Source organism: Scyliorhinus torazame, chromosome 20 (genome assembly GCF_047496885.1).
Source record: "Scyliorhinus torazame isolate Kashiwa2021f chromosome 20, sScyTor2.1, whole genome shotgun sequence".
NCBI classification, from domain to species: Eukaryota; Metazoa; Chordata; class Chondrichthyes; order Carcharhiniformes; family Scyliorhinidae; genus Scyliorhinus; species Scyliorhinus torazame.
In genome coordinates, this window is record NC_092726.1 from 42,019,186 (window position 1) to 42,034,870 (window position 15,685).

The 15,685-nt window shown below is 52.5% G+C and overlaps 7 non-coding genes and 1 pseudogene across 7 annotated transcripts; all 8 read right to left on the minus strand.

Annotated features, from left to right (window-relative positions):
* Window positions 1–4,867: 4,867 nt before the first annotated feature.
* On the minus strand, window positions 4,868–4,963 carry LOC140397350 (U2 spliceosomal RNA; annotated as a pseudogene).
* A 785-nt stretch (window positions 4,964–5,748) lies between these two features.
* LOC140397717 (U2 spliceosomal RNA) lies at window positions 5,749–5,939 on the minus strand. Its single transcript, XR_011937147.1, has one exon. It is a non-coding gene; the product is annotated as a U2 spliceosomal RNA (small nuclear RNA).
* Window positions 5,940–6,724: 785 nt separating this feature from the next.
* LOC140397483 (U2 spliceosomal RNA) lies at window positions 6,725–6,915 on the minus strand. Its single transcript, XR_011936919.1, has one exon. It is a non-coding gene; the product is annotated as a U2 spliceosomal RNA (small nuclear RNA).
* Window positions 6,916–7,701: 786 nt separating this feature from the next.
* On the minus strand, window positions 7,702–7,892 carry LOC140397804 (U2 spliceosomal RNA). The gene has a single exon (XR_011937231.1). It is a non-coding gene; the product is annotated as a U2 spliceosomal RNA (small nuclear RNA).
* Window positions 7,893–8,691: 799 nt separating this feature from the next.
* Window positions 8,692–8,882, minus strand: LOC140397505 (U2 spliceosomal RNA). The gene has a single exon (XR_011936940.1). It is a non-coding gene; the product is annotated as a U2 spliceosomal RNA (small nuclear RNA).
* Window positions 8,883–9,667: 785 nt separating this feature from the next.
* On the minus strand, window positions 9,668–9,858 carry LOC140397724 (U2 spliceosomal RNA). The gene has a single exon (XR_011937153.1). It is a non-coding gene; the product is annotated as a U2 spliceosomal RNA (small nuclear RNA).
* A 785-nt stretch (window positions 9,859–10,643) lies between these two features.
* Window positions 10,644–10,834, minus strand: LOC140397728 (U2 spliceosomal RNA). The gene has a single exon (XR_011937157.1). It is a non-coding gene; the product is annotated as a U2 spliceosomal RNA (small nuclear RNA).
* Window positions 10,835–11,612: 778 nt separating this feature from the next.
* Window positions 11,613–11,794, minus strand: LOC140397268 (U2 spliceosomal RNA). The gene has a single exon (XR_011936794.1). It is a non-coding gene; the product is annotated as a U2 spliceosomal RNA (small nuclear RNA).
* Between the last annotated feature and the right edge of the window lie 3,891 nt (window positions 11,795–15,685).

Below are 15,685 nucleotides of genomic sequence, written 5' to 3' on the forward strand. Positions count from 1 at the left end.
CCAAAGAGCGTCTTTTACCGAGTTGATGACCTTCCAGCAGCAGTTGATATTTGTCTCGGTGTGTGTCCCTGGAAACAGTCCGTAGAGCACAGAGTCCTGTGTCACAGATCTGTTTGGGATAAACCTTGACAAATACCACTGCATCTCTCTCCAGATCTTCTTTGCAAAGGCACATTCCACAAGGAGGTGTGTGACCGTCTCATTTCCCCCACAGCCACTCCGAGGGCAGCGTGCATTGGCACAGAGCCTTCGGGTGTGCATGAAGAATCTGACAGGGAGGGCCCTTCTCACCACCAGCCAAGCTAGGTCTTGGTGCTTGTTTGAAAGTTCTGGTGATGAGGCGTTCTGCCAGATGACTCTGGCAGTCTGCTCAGGGAACCATCCAACGTCCTCCACGGTCTCTTTTTCCCTGAGGGCCTCGAGGACATTACGTGCTGACCACTGCTTCATTGCCTTGTGGTCAAAGGTGTTTTCCTTCAAAAACTTTTCCACAAGGACAGGTGGTACGGTACGGTCCAACTACTTGGAGCGTTCCGCGGCAATGAGGCCAGGCCCATCCTTCGCAACACCGGGGACAGGTAGAACCTCAGTATGTAGTGACACTTGGTGTTTGCGTACTGGGGGTCCACGCTCAGCTTGATGCAGCTGGACACAAAGGTGGCCAACAGGATGAGGGAGGCGTTGGGTACGTTCCGCCCTCCCTTCTCCAGAGGTTTGTACATGGTGTCCCTTTGGACACGGTCCATTTTGGATCGCCAGATAAATTTGAAGATGGCCTGGGTGACTGCTGTGGCGTAGGGTCGGGTTATGGGCCAGACCTGCGCCACGTACAGTAGCACCGAGAGTACCTCACACCTGATGACCAGGGTTTTGCCCGCAATGGAGAGGGAGCGTTGCTCCCACCAGCCCAGTTTCTGTCTTACCTTTCCTATGCGCTCCTCCCAGTTTTTGGTGCACGCCCCAGCAGCTCCGAACCATATCCCCAGCACCTTCAGGTAATCTGACCTGACAGTGAAGGGGACAAAGGACCGGTCGGCCCAGTTCCCAAAGAACATGGCCTCGCTCTTGCCCCGGTTTACCTTGGCTCCAGAGGCCAGTTCAAACTGGTCGCAGGTGGTCAAGAGCCTGCGTACAGACGCAGGATCCGAGCAGAAGACGGCAACATCGTCCATGTAACAGGGAGGCCTTGACTTGCATGCCTCCACTGCCTGGGATCGTCACTCCTCTTATACCCGGATCCCTCCTGATGGACTCGGCAAAAGGTTCTATGCAGCACACAAAAAGGGCAGAGGAGAGAGGGCAGCCCTGCCTGACTCCAGATCTGATCTGGAACTTTTCTGATTCCCACCCATTGATTGAGACTGCGCTATAGATGTTTGTGCAGAGCAGTTTGATTCAATTGCGAATTCCCTCCCCAAACCCCATTTTGGAGAGCACATCCATCATGTAGGTGTGCGATATTCTGTCAAAAGCCTTCTCCTGGTCAAGGCTGATGAGGCAAGTGTCCACCCCTCTGTCCTGCACGTAGGCGATCGTATCCCTGAGTAGCGCGAGGCTATCAGAGATCTTCCTGCCGGGTACAGCACAGGTCTGGTCAGGGTGGATCACCGACTCCAGAGCAGACCTGACCCGATTGGCGATGACCTTTGCTAGAATTTTGTAGTCCACATTCAACAGTGAAATGGGTCGCCAATTTCGAATTTCTTCCCTTTCCCCCTTCTGCTTGTAGATGAGGGTGATGATGCCTTTCCTCATGGACTCTGACATGCTGCCTTCCAGAAGCATACTCTCGTACACTTCCAGCAGGTCTGGGCCCATCCAGTCCCACAGAGCCGAATACAACTCAACCGGTAAGCCGTCGCTTCCGGGAGTTTTACTCGTCTCGAAGGACTTGGCGGCCTTTGTCAGCTCGTCCAGAGTTAGTGGTTTGTCCAGGTTTTCCAGCTCGCTGTCGCCTCTGACCTCCGTGATAGTCGACAGGAAGGTCTGGGAAACAGTGCTATCTGTTGGCTTCAGGTCATACAGTCCGGCATAAAAGGATTGGCTGATCCTCAGGATGTCAGACTGCGATGACTTTTCAGAGCCATCTTCTTCCTTCAGGCTGCTGATCACAGAGGTCTCTCTGTGCACCTTTTGGAAGAAGAAGCGTGAGCACTTTTCGTCCTGCTCCACAGAGCGGACTCTGGAACGGAAGATAACCTTGGAGGCCTCCGAGGTGTAGAGCGAGGCTTGCTGGCTCTTCACCTCTTGGAGATCCTCCTTGACATCCACCCCCATCGACTGCAGCTGGAGCAAATTTTGCATACTTTTCTGGAGCCTGGACATGACCCCTCGTCTCTCTCTCACCTTTTGAACGCCCTTGAGGATGAAAAACCTCTTGATATTCCCCTTGATTGCTTCCCACCAGAGATGTGGGGCCTCAAAGAGGGGTTTCACGGTTCTCCAAACTTTGTAATCGCTCCTGAGTTCCTCGATGTTCTCAGGGGTCAGCAGTTTTACATTTAGCTTCCACGTCCCCCTGCCTACCCCCTGGTCTTCCTGCAGGTGGCAGTCGGCCAGTAGGAGGCAGTGGTCAGAGAAGAACACCGGCGTTACGTCGGTGGACCTGACCGTGAAAGCTCGGGACACAAAAAAGAAGTCTATCCTGGAGCGGACGGACCCGTCTGGCCGTGACCATGTGTATCTACGCTGCGCGCCGTCTGCAGGGTTGCTGCAGACGTCGAGCAGCTTGGCGTCTTTTACCGTTTCCATCAGGAGTCTGGACGTGGCGTCTAGTTTGCTGTCGGCTTTGCTGGATCGTCCAGCCGCATCGATGATGCAGTTGAAGTCACCACCCAGGATGACCGGCTTGGAGGTGGCCAACAGCATTGGGAGTTGCTGAAGAACTGCCAGCCGCTCACTTTTTACGGCCGGGGCGTACACATTAATAAGTCTGAGAGGGGTGTTTTTGTATTTCACGTCTGCTACGAGGAGGCGCCCGCCCACCACCTCCTTAACGTCGGAGATGGTGAAGTTGCCTCCCCGCAGCAGAATACCCAGGCCGGAGGAGCGGCAGTCGTTTCCTCCTGACCAGATGGATGGCCCGTGGGACCACCAGCTCGACCAGCGTCTGTAGTTGCTGAGGTGCGGAATTCCGCACTCCTGCAGGAACAGTAGGTCAGCTTTTACATTTGCCAAATAGTTGAGTGTGGCTACACACCGCGAAGTATCTTTGATGCTTCGCACATTTATGGATGCAATTTTTAAACCCATTATAAAAAGATAGATTTACCAGTCTCAAGAGTCCAGAGTCTATACAGTTGGCTGTTCCAGCTGTTGAATGTTCCCCAGCATGCCGGTGGTGCTCGCAAACTTTAGCACAGTTGCAGGGCTGAGAAAACTGTTCTGGTCCGTACTGGCCCCGTGATTTTGATGCAGATGCATTGGGGGGGGGGGGGGTGTAGCCCTGGGGTTCGTCGTGGCAGTCAGTAGGTGTTGGGGTTGCAGGCCGGTCTTCACCTGGGTTGTTTCTGCTCGTTGCTATCGGGGGTTGGTCTGTGACCTTGTTTTCTTCCCGGTCGGTGGTCTGGGGGGTCTGTGCCTCCCGTTCCACGTTGGTGCTTTGCCTCTTTATCTGAGGTCGATTCTTGTCCTGTTTTCCCTCATCGGATGAGGTGTCGGCACTAAGTGCGCCGGCTGAGAGGTGTCGCTTTTTGCCACTACCCCTCAGGGGGTTCTTCAGTTTGTTTTTTTGTTTTCTCTTTCGTTTATCCCTGTTCACGGTTTCCCAGGGCTCTTTATTCTTTGTCCCATCCTCTTCCTCTTCCATTGAGTGTTCCTCATCAGATGGGGCTGGGGTTGGGTTGTCAGGAGGTGCTGGGGCCTCCTCTTTTTGTTGGGGGCCCTTCTGTTGCTTTTCCTCATTCTGAACCGTGGTGTCTTTTTCGGTGGAGGGTGTATGCACCTCCTCTCTGGTCGCCTTTTTGACTCCGCTGCTGATGATCTGTGCATATGTCGCCCCGCGTTTCGGGCAGGCCCTGTAAAGATGGCCGGCCTCCACACACAGGTTGCAGTACTTGTCCTCCTTGCAGTCCTTAGTCATGTGTCCCTCCTGCCTGCAGTTCCTGCAGAAGGTCACACTGCAGTTTGCGGCAACATGCCCCGTTTTGCCACAGATGTGGCATACTCGTGGCTGTCCCACGTAGTAGAGGTAGCCACGATTTACTCCAATAGCGAAATTGGAGGGGGGATGCAGGATGGCTCCGTTGCTGTCCGTTCTTAGGGTCACCTTGACCTGGTGCTCACTTGTCCAGATGCCGAAGGTGTCTTTCACTTGCACGCTGTCACTTTTCAGCTCAGCGTACCTGGCGAGGAACGTGAGCACATCAGACACAGGGACGTGGGGTTTGTACGTGTGCAGTGTAACAACCCGATTTCGCTCTGCCGGTAGCGTAAACAGAGGCTCCGCAGTCAGGATCGACAGGGGACTCTGGTTACCTTTTTCCTTGAAGACATTCAAGAATTTGATGCACGCTGCGACGCTCTTGAAGGTGACATCAAAGAAACCATTCTTGGGGAAGTTTTGCAAGCAGAAGATATCTGTTGCTTTAAACCCACAACACTCGAGCAGCACCCTCTTCACGAAGTGTTTCCGGTCCAAAGGTGACTCTCCCTCCGTTTTCTTTACTGTGACTCGGACAGTGTTTCGCATTCCCCAGCCTGGTGGTCGGGATGCAGCTGCATCCATAGCTCGTACGTTGGGTGTGAAACTGTATCGGTGTTAGGCCTAAACCCGACGTTTAGGCCAGCATGTAGATCCACCAATAGCAGCCAAGCTCCAAACGTTTCCTCTTTGACGACTTCAATCCCTCCGAGTTCTCCAATCCACAACGAATATTCGGTCCGCAGATTGAGGACATATCAGATATTAAACTGATAAGAACAGATACTACACTTGATCTGAGCCAAAAGGCCGAGAAGCGATAGCCCATATTTTCCGGCAATGGCTCTTGTCCTCCTCGTCCACCGACATTTAGGTGCACCATTCTGCGCTCGACTGTGCTTTGGAACTTTTAGTCTACGCTCACTGTTGGTCAAGAGACATCCAGCTTGGCCGAGCACGGTGGAGTCTGAGCATGCAGAACCAGTGAAACACAACAGGAAGACATCGTCTGGCAAGCCGTCACCTGTCGTCACCAGATGAAATGGAGACGCTGTGAAGGCCAGTGACACCCAACGGAGAGAGTCGAAGAAATCTCCACCTTTGCCGAACAAAGGACAATCCGTGCAAGCAGCAAGTACTGGCGGTATCCAACAGGGGGCAATGTCTAGTCTCCCTGAGCTCCACCCTAGCGTGTTGGTCGTGGAGTCAGGAGAACGAAAAGAGACGCCGTGAAGGTATACCTACATCCAAAGAGAATGCCGTTCAGTCTGTCGCCACACTTCCCCGTTGTGCAGGATGAAGGGATGTGGTAACTGAAGTGAGGAGAAGGCAAGTCGGCATCCGAGTGTGAAGGTGAGTGGCCTGTAAAAAGCAGCAGGAAATCTGTGTGGCATATCAGCTGAAAACGGAGCCTGGCTGCCACAACTCCGCGAGTCCATCGGCTCGCAACATTCGTGCACGAAGCTCCCGCCAGCAGAAAAACTAGCAATGCTTTGGAGCCTGAAAGGCCTTAAATTGGTCAGGATAAGACAACTGGACAAGAGAGAAAAGGGGAAGCCAGGTTTTGCGGCATTTTCTGCTTTTATACATTTTACGCCCCAAAGCGGGGAGAGGGCACCATTCCTGGAAGCACTGCAAGACCAGGTTGATGCGTGGAGCGGAAGGAGCAAGCCCCTGATCCATCTCCGAGTCCTAAAAATCAATTTAATATTCGGTCCCCAGATTGAGGACATATCAGATATTAAACTGATAAGAACAGATACTACACTTGATCTGAGCCAAAAGGCCGAGAAGCGATAGCCCATATTTTCCGGCAATGGCTCTTGTCCTCCTCGTCCACCGACATTCAGGTGCACCTTGCTGCGCTCGACTGTGCTTTGGAACTTTTAGTCTACGCTCACTGTTGGTCAAGAGACATCCAGCTTGGCCGAGCACGGTGGAGTCTGAGCATGCAGAACCAGTAAAACACAACAGGAAGACATCGTCTGGCAAGCCGTCACCTGTCGTCACCAGATGAAATGGAGACGCTGTGAAGGCCAGTGACACCCAACGGAGAGAGTCGAAGAAATCTCCACCTTTGCCGAACAAAGGACAATCCGTGCAAGCAGCAAGTACTGGCGGTATCCAACAGGGGGCAATGTCTAGTCTCCCTGAGCTCCACCCTAGCGTGTTGGTCGTGGAGTCAGGAGAACGAAAAGAGACGCCGTGAAGGTATATCTACATCCAAAGAGAATGCCGTTCAGTCTGTCGCCACACTTCCCCGTTGTGCAGGATGAAGGGATGTGGTAACTGAAGTGAGGAGAAGGCAAGTCGGCATCCGAGTGTGAAGGTGAGTGGCCTGTAAAGAGCAGCAGGAAATCTGTGTGGCATATCAGCTGAAAACGGAGCCTGCCTGCCGCAAGTCCGCGAGTCCATCGGCTCGCAACATTCGTGCACGAAGCTCCCGCCAGCAGAAAAGCTAGCAATGCTTTGGAGCCTGAAAGGCCTTAAATTGGTCAGGATGAGTCAACTGGACAAGAGAGAAAAGGGGAAGCCAGGTTTTGCGGCATTTTCTGCTTTTATACATATTGCGCCCCAAAGCGGGGAGAGGGCACCATTCCTGGAAGCACTGCAAGACCAGGTTGATGCGTGGAGCGGAAGGAGCAAGCCCCTGAACCATCTCCGAGTCCTAAAAATCAATTTAATATTCGGTCCCCAAATTGAGGACATATCAGATATTAAACTGATAAGAACAGATACTACACTTGATCTGAGCCAAAACGCCGAGAAGCGATAGCCCATATTTTCTGGCAATGGCTCTTGTCCTCCTCTTCCACCGACATTCAGGTGCACCTTGCTGCGCTCGACTGTGCTTTGGAACTTTTAGTCTACGCTCACTGTTGGTCAAGAAACCTCCAGCTTGGCCGAGCACGGTGGAGTCTGTGCATGCAGAACCAGTAAAACACAACACGAAGACATCATCTGGCAAGCCGTCCCCTGTCGTCACCAGATGAAATGGAGACGCTGTGAAGGCCCAGTGACACCCACCAGAGGGAGTCGAAGTCATCTCCACCTTTGCCGAACAAAGGGCAATCCGTGCAAACAGAAACGACTGGCGGAATCCAACAGAGGGCAATGTCTAGTCTCCCTGAGCTCCACCCTGGCGTGTTGGTCGTGGAGTCAGGAGAACGAAAAGAGACGCCGTGAAGGTGTACCTACATCCAAACAGGATGCCGTTCAGTCTGTCGCCACACTTCCCCGTTGTGCAGGATGAAAGGATGTGGTAACTGAAGTGAGGAGAAGGCAAGTCGGCATCCGAGTGTGAAGGTGAGTGGCCTGTAAAAACCAGCAGGAAATCTGTGTGGCATATCAGCTGAAAACGGAGCCTGGCTGCCGCAAGTCCGCGAGTCCATCGGCTCGCAACATTCGTGCACGAAGCTCCCGCCAGCAGAAAAGCTAGCAATGCTTTGCAGCATGAAAGGCCTTAAATTGGTCAGGATGAGACAACTGGACAAGATAGAAAAGGGGAAGCCAGGTTTTGCGGCATTTTCTGCTTTTATACATTTTGCGCCCCAAAGCGGGGAGAGGGCACCATTCCTGGAAGCACTGCAAGACCAGGTGGATGCGTGGAGCGGAAGGAGCAAGCCCCAGAACCATCTCCGAGTCCTAAAAATCAATTTAATATTCGGTCCCCAGATTGAGGACATAACAGATATGAAACTGATAAGAACAGATACTACACTTGATCCGAGCCAAAAGACCGAGAAACGATAGCCCATATTTTCCGGCAATGGCTCTTGTCCTCCTCGTCCACCGACATTCAGGTGCACCTTGCTGCGCTCGACTGTGCTTTGGAACTTTTAGTCTCCGCTCACTGTTGGTCAAGAGACATCCAGCTTGGCCGAGCACGGTGGCCGAGCACGGTGGAGTCTGAGCATGCAGAACCAGTAAAACACAACAGGAAGACATCGTCTGGCAAGCCGTCCCCTGTCGTCACCAGATGAAATGGAGACGCTCTGAAGGCCCAGTGATACCCAACGGAGGGAGTCGAAGTCATCTCCACCTTTGCCGAACAAAGGGCAATCCGTGCAAACAGCAAGTACTGGCGGAATCCATCAGAGGGCAATGTCTAGTCTCCCTGAGCTCCACCCTAGCGTGTTGGTCGTGGAGTCAGGAGAACGAAAAGAGACGCCGTGAAGGTATACCTACATCCAAAGAGAATGCCGTTCAGTCTGTCGCCACACTTCCCCGTTGTGCAGGATGAAGGGATGTGGTAACTGAAGTGAGGAGAAGGCAAGTCGGCATCCGAGTGTGAAGGTGAGTGGCCTGTAAAAAGCAGCAGGAAATCTGTGTGGCATATCAGCTGAAAACGGAGCCTGGCTGCCGCAAGTCCGCGAGTCCATCGGCTCGCAACATTCGTGCACGAAGCTCCCGCCAGCAGAAAAACTGGCAATGCTTTGGAGCCTGAAAGGCCTTAAATTGGTCAGGATGAGACAACTGGACAAGAGAGAAAAGGGGAAGTCAGGTTTTGCGGCATTTTCTGCTTTTATACATTTTGCGCCCCAAAGCGGGGAGAGGGCACCATTCCTGGAAGCACTGCAAGACCAGGTTGATGCGTGGAGCGGAAGGAGCAAGCCCCTGAACCATCTCCGAGTCCTAAAAATCAATTTAATAATCGGTCCCCAGATTGATGACATATCAGATATTAAACTGATAAGAACAGATACTACACTTGATCTGAGCCAAAAGGCCGAGAAGCGATAGCCCATATTTTCTAGCAATGGCTCTTGTCCTCCTCGTCCACCGACATTCAGGTGCACCTTGCTGCGCTCGACTGTGCTTTGGAACTTTTAGTCTACGCTCACTGTTGGTCAAGAGACATCCAGCTTGGCCGAGCACGGTGGAGTCTGAGCATGCAGAACAAGTGAAACACAACAGGAAGACATCGTCTGGCAAGCCGTCACCTGTCGTCACCAGATGAAATGGAGACGCTGTGAAGGCCAGTGACACCCAACGGAGAGAGTCGAAGAAATCTCCACCTTTGCCGAACAAAGGACAATCCGTGCAAGCAGCAAGTACTGGCGGTATCCAACAGGGGGCAATGTCTAGTCTCCCTGAGCTCCACCCTAGCGTGTTGGTCGTGGAGTCAGGAGAACGAAAAGAGACGCCGTGAAGGTATACCTACATCCAAAGAGAATGCCGTTCAGTCTGTCGCCACACTTCCCCGTTGTGCAGGATGAAGGGATGTGGTAACTGAAGTGAGGAGAAGGCAAGTCGGCATCCGAGTGTGAAGGTGAGTGGCCTGTAAAAAGCAGCAGGAAATCTGTGTGGCATATCAGCTGAAAACGGAGCCTGACTGCCGCAAGTCCGCGAGTCCATCGGCTCGCAACATTCGTGCACGAAGCTCCCGCCAGCAGAAAAACTAGCAATGCTTTGGAGCCTGAAAGGCCTTAAATTGGTCAGGATGAGACAACTGGACAAGAGAGAAAAGGGGAAGCCAGGTTTTGCGGCATTTTCTGCTTTTATACATTTTGCGCCCCAAAGCGGGGAGAGGGCACCATTCCTGGAAGCACTGCAAGACCGGGTTGTTGCGTGGAGCGGAAGGAGCAAGCTCCTGAACCATCTCCGAGTCCTAAAAATCAATTTAATATTCGATCCCCAGATTGAGGACATATCAGATATGAAACTGATAAGAACAGATACTACACTTGATCTGAGCCAAAAGGCCGAGAAGCGATAGCCCATATTTTCCGGCAATGGCTCTTGTCCTCCTCGTCCACCGACATTCAGGTGCACCTTGCTGCGCTCGACTGTGCTTTGGAACTTTTAGTCTACGCTCACTGTTGGTCAAGAGACATCCAGCTTGGCCGAGCACGGTGGAGTCTGAGCATGCAGAACCAGTAAAACACAACAGGAAGACATCGTCTGGCAAGCCGTCACCTGTCGTCACCAGATGAAATGGAGACGCTGTGAAGGCCAGTGACACCCAACGGAGAGAGTCGAAGAAATCTCCACCTTTGCCGAACAAAGGACAATCCGTGCAAGCAGCAAGTACTGGCGGTATCCAACAGGGGGCAATGTCTAGTCTCCCTGAGCTCCACCCTAGCGTGTTGGTCGTGGAGTCAGGAGAACGAAAAGAGACGCCGTGAAGGTATACCTACATCCAAAGAGAATGCCGTTCAGTCTGTCGCCACACTTCCCCGTTGTGCAGGATGAAGGGATGTGGTAACTGAAGTGAGGAGAAGGCAAGTCGGCATCCGAGTGTGAAGGTGAGTGGCCTGTAAAGAGCAGCAGGAAATCTGTGTGGCATATCAGCTGAAAACGGAGCCTGGCTGCCGCAAGTCCGCGAGTCCATCGGCTCACAACATTCGTGCACGAAGCTCCCGCCAGCAGAAAAGCTAGCAATGCTTTGGAGCCTGAAAGGCCTTAAATTGGTCAGGATGAGACAACTGGACAAGAGAGAAAAGGGGAAGCCAGGTTTTGCGGCATTGTCTGCTTTTATACATTTTGCGCCCGAAAGCTGGGAGAGGGCACCATTCCTGGAAGCACTGCAAGACCAGGTTGATGCGTGGAGCGGAAGGAGCAAGCCCCTGAACCATCGCCGAGTGGTAAAAATCAATTTAATATTCGGTCCCCAGATTGAGGACATATCAGATATTAAACTGATAAGAACAAATACTACACTTGATCTGAACCAAAAGGCCGAGAAGCGATAGCCCATATTTTCCGGCAATGGCTCTTGTCCTCCTCGTCCACCGACATTCAGGTGCACCTTGCTGCGCTCGACTGTGCTTTGGAACTTTTAGTCTACGCTCACTGTTGGTCAAGAGACATCCAGCTTGGCCGAGCACGGTGGAGTCTGTGCATGCAGAACCAGTAAAACACAACACGAAGACATCGTCTGGCAAGCCGTCCCCTGTCGTCACCAGATGAAATGGAGACGCTGTGAAGTCCCAGTGACACCCAACGGAGGGAGTCGAAGTAATCTCCACCTTTGCCGAACAAAGGGCAATCCGTGCAAGCAGCAAGTACTGGCGGAATCCAACAGAGGGCAATGTCTAGTCTCCCTGAGCTCCACCCTGGCGTGTTGGTCATGGAGTCAGGAGAACGAAAAGAGACGCCGTGAAGGTGTACCTACATCCAAACAGGATGCCGTTCAGTCTGTCGCCACACTTCCCCGTTGTGCAGGATGAAGGGATGTGGTAACTGAAGTGAGGAGAAGGCAAGTCGGCATCCGAGTGTGAAGGTGAGTGGCCTGTAAAAAGCAGCAGGAAATCTGTGTGGCATATCAGCTGAAAACGGAGCCTGGCTGCCGCAAGTCCGCGAGTCCATCGGCTCGCAACATTCGTGCACGAAGCTCCCGCCAGCAGAAAAGCTAGCAATGCTTTGGAGCCTGAAAGGCCTTAAATTGGTCAGGATGAGACAACTGGACAAGAGAGAAAAACGGAAGCCACGTTTTGCGGCATTTTATGCTTTTAGCGCCCCAAAGCGGGGAGAGGGCACCATTCCTGGAAGCACTGCAAGCCCAGGTTGATGCGTGGAGCGGAAGGAGCAAGCCCCTGAACCATCTCCGAGTCCTAAAAATCAATTTAATATTCGGTCTCCATATTGAGGACATATCAGATATTAAACTGATAAGAACAGATTTTTTTTTTTTTTTTTTTCAAAAAATATACTTTATTCATAAAAATTTATCATGAGCATTACAGAAACATTTCAAATTGTCTTGACTGTACATTTCCGGCAGGGTTACATGTTGCCTTGACTTTCTTTCATTCAATTTTGATATTGTCATACACATATCACTCTTTACATTACAATTCCTTCTTAAATATTTACATTGTCATGTTTGTTTTATACATTGGAGTGTTGGTTGCCCCGACCGAGGGGCTTTACACTGTTACGCGCCCCTCGGTGTACATTTGCTGGAAAGACTTTACACAGTGGTCTTTCCCCATTGCGCCTTGGCGGCAGCTGCCCCAAGCTTGAGTGCGTCCCTCAGCACGTAGTCCTGGACCTTGGAATGTGCCAGTCTGCAACACTCGGTCGAGGACAATTCTTTGCACTGGAAGATCAGCAAGTTTCGGGCAGACCAAAGAGCGTCTTTTACCGAGTTGATGACCTTCCAGCAGCAGTTGATATTTGTCTCGGTGAGTGTCCCTGGAAACAGTCCGTAGAGCACAGAGTCCTGTGTCACAGATCTGTTTGGGATAAACCTTGACAAATACCACTGCATCTCTCTCCAGACCTTCTTTGCAAAGGCACATTCCACAGGGAGGTGTGTGACCGTCTCATTTCCCCCACAGCCACTCCGAGGGCAGCGTGCATTGGTGCAGAGCCTTCGGGTGTGCATGAAGAATCTGACAGGGAGGGCCTTTCTCACCACCAGCCAAGCTAGGTCTTGGTGCTTGTTTGAAAGTTCTGGTGATGAGGCGTTCTGCCAGATGACTCTGGCAGTCTGCTCAGGGAACCATCCAACGCCCTCCACGGTCTCCTTTTCCCTGAGGGCCTCGAGGACATTACGTGCTGACCACTGCTTCATTGCCTTGTGGTCAAAGGTGTTTTCCTTCAAAAACTTTTCCACAAAGGACAGGTGGTACGGTACGGTCCAACTACTTGGAGCGTTCCGCGGCAATGAGGCCAGGCCCATCCTTCGCAACACCGGGGACAGGTAGAACCTCAGTATGTAGTGACACTTGGTGTTTGCATACTGGGGATCCACGCACAGCTTGATGCAGCTGGACACAAAGGTGGCCAACAGGATGAGGGAGGCGTTGGGTACGTTCCGCCCTCCCTTCTCCAGAGGTTTGTACATGGTGTCCCTTCGGACACGGTCCATCTTGGATCGCCAGATAATTTTGAAGATGGCCCGGGTGACTGCTGTGGCGTAGGGTCGGGTTATGGGCCAGACCTGCGCCACGTACAGTAGCACCGAGAGTACCTCACACCTGATGACCAGGGTTTTGCCCGCAATGGAGAGGGAGCGTTGCTCCCACCAGCCCAGTTTCTGTCTTACCTTTCCTATGCGCTCCTCCCAGTTTTTGGTGCACGCCCCAGCAGCTCCGAACCATATCCCCAGCACCTTCAGGTAATCTGACCTGACAGTGAAGGGGACAAAGGACCGGTCGGCCCAGTTCCCAGAGAACATGGCCTCGCTCTTGCCCCGGTTTACCTTGGCTCCAGAGGCCAGTTCAAACTGGTCGCAGGTGGTTAAGAGCCTGCGTACAGACGCAGGATCCGAGCAGAAGACGGCAACGTCGTCCATGTACAGGGAGGCCTTGACTTGCATGCCTCCACTGCCTGGGATCGTCACTCCTCTTATACCCGGATCCCTCCTGATGGACTCGGCAAAAGGTTCTATGCAGCACACAAAAAGGGCAGAGGAGAGAGGGCAGCCCTGCCTGACTCCAGATCTGATCTGGAACTTTTCTGATTCCCACCCATTGATTGAGACTGCGCTATAGATGTTTGTGTAGAGCAGTTTGATCCAATTGCGAATTCCCTCCCCAAACCCCATTTTGGAGAGCACATCCATCATGTAGGTGTGCGATATTCTGTCAAAAGCCTTCTCCTGGTCAAGGCTTATGAGGCAAGTGTCCACCCCCCTGTCCTGCACGTAGGCGATCGTATCCCTGAGTAGCGCGAGGCTATCAGAGATCTTCCTGCCGGGTACAGCACAGGTCTGGTCAGGGTGGATCACCGACTCCAGAGCAGACCTGACCCGATTTGCGATGACCTTTGCTAGAATTTTGTAGTCCACATTCAACAGTGAAATGGGTCGCCAATTTCGAATTTCTTCCCTTTCCCCCTTCTGTTTGTAGATGAGGGTGATGATGCCTTTCCTCATGGACTCTGACATGCTGCCTTCCAGAAGCATACTCTCGTACACTTCCAGCAGGTCTGGGCCCATCCAGTCCCACAGAGCCGAATACAACTCAACCGGTAAGCCGTCGCTTCCGGGAGTTTTACTCGTCTCGAAGGACTTGGCGGCCTTTGTCAGCTCGTCCAGAGTTAGTGGTTTGTCCAGGTTTTCCAGCTCGCTGTCGCCTATGACCTCCGTGATAGTCGACAGGAAGGTCTGGGAAACAGTGCTATCTGTTGGCTTCAGGTCATACAGTCCGGCATAAAAGGATTGGCTGATCCTCAGGATGTCAGACAGCGATGACTTTTCAGAGCCATCCTCTTCCTTCAGGCTGCTGATCACAGAGGTGTCTCTGTGCACCTTTTGGAAGAAGAAGCGTGAGCACTTTTCGTCCTGCTCCACGGAGCGGACTCTGGAACGGAAGATAACCTTGGAGGCCTCCGAGGTGTAGAGCGAGGCTTGCTGGCTCTTCACCTCTTGGAGATCCTCCTTGACATCCACATCCATCGACTGCAGCTGGAGCAAATTTTGCATACTTTTCTGGAGCCTGGACATGACCCCTCGTCTCTCTCTCACCTTTTGAACGCCCTTGAGGATGAAAAACCTCTTGATATTCCCCTTGATTGCTTCCCACCAGAGATGTGGGGCCTCAAAGAGGGGTTTCACGGTTCTCCAACCTTTGTAATCCCTCCTGAGTTCCTCGATGTTCTCAGGGGTCAGCAGTTTTACATTTAGCTTCCACGTCCCCCTGCCTACCCCCTGGTCTTCCTGCAGGTGGCAGTCGGCCAGTAGGAGGCAGTGGTCAGAGAAGAACACCGGCGTTACGTCGGTGGACCTGACCGTGAAAGCTCGGGACACAAAAAAGAAGTCTATCCTGGAGCGGACGGACCCGTCTGGCCGTGACCATGTGTATCTACGCTGCGCGCCGTCTGCAGGGTTGCTGCAGACGTCGAGCAGCTTGGCGTCTTTTACCGTTTCCATCAGGAGTCTGGACGTAGCGTCTAGCTTGCTGTCGGCTTTGCTGGATCGTCCAGCCGCATCGATGATGCAGTTGAAGTCACCACCCAGGATGACCGGCTTGGAGGTGGCCAACAGCAGTGGGAGTTGCTGAAGAACTGCCAGCCGCTCACTTTTTACGGCCGGGGCGTACACATTAATAAGTCTGAGAGGGGTGTTTTTGTATTTCACGTCTGCTACGAGGAGGCGCCCGCCCACCACCTCCTTAACGTCGGAGATGGTGAAGTTGCCTCCCCGCAGCAGAATACCCAGGCCGGAGGAGCGGCAGTCGTTTCCTCCTGACCAGATGGATGGCCCGTGGGACCACCAGCTCGACCAGCGCCTGTAGTTGCTGAGGTGCGGAATTCCGCACTCCTGCAGGAACAGTAGGTCAGCTTTTACATTTGCCAAATAGTTGAGTGTGGCTACACACCGCGAAGTATCTTTGATGCTTCGCACATTTATGGATGCAATTTTTAAACCCATTATAAAAGAGATAGATTTACCAGTCTCAAGAGTCCAGAGTCTATACAGTTGGCTGTTCCAGCTGTTCGATGTTCCCCAGCATGCCGGTGGTGCTCGCAAACTTTAGCACAGTTGCAGGGCTGAGAAAGCTGTTCTGGTCCGTACTGGCCCCGTGATTTTGATGCAGATGCATTGGGGGGGTGATGTAGCCCTGGCGTTCGTCATGGCAGTCAGTAGGTGTT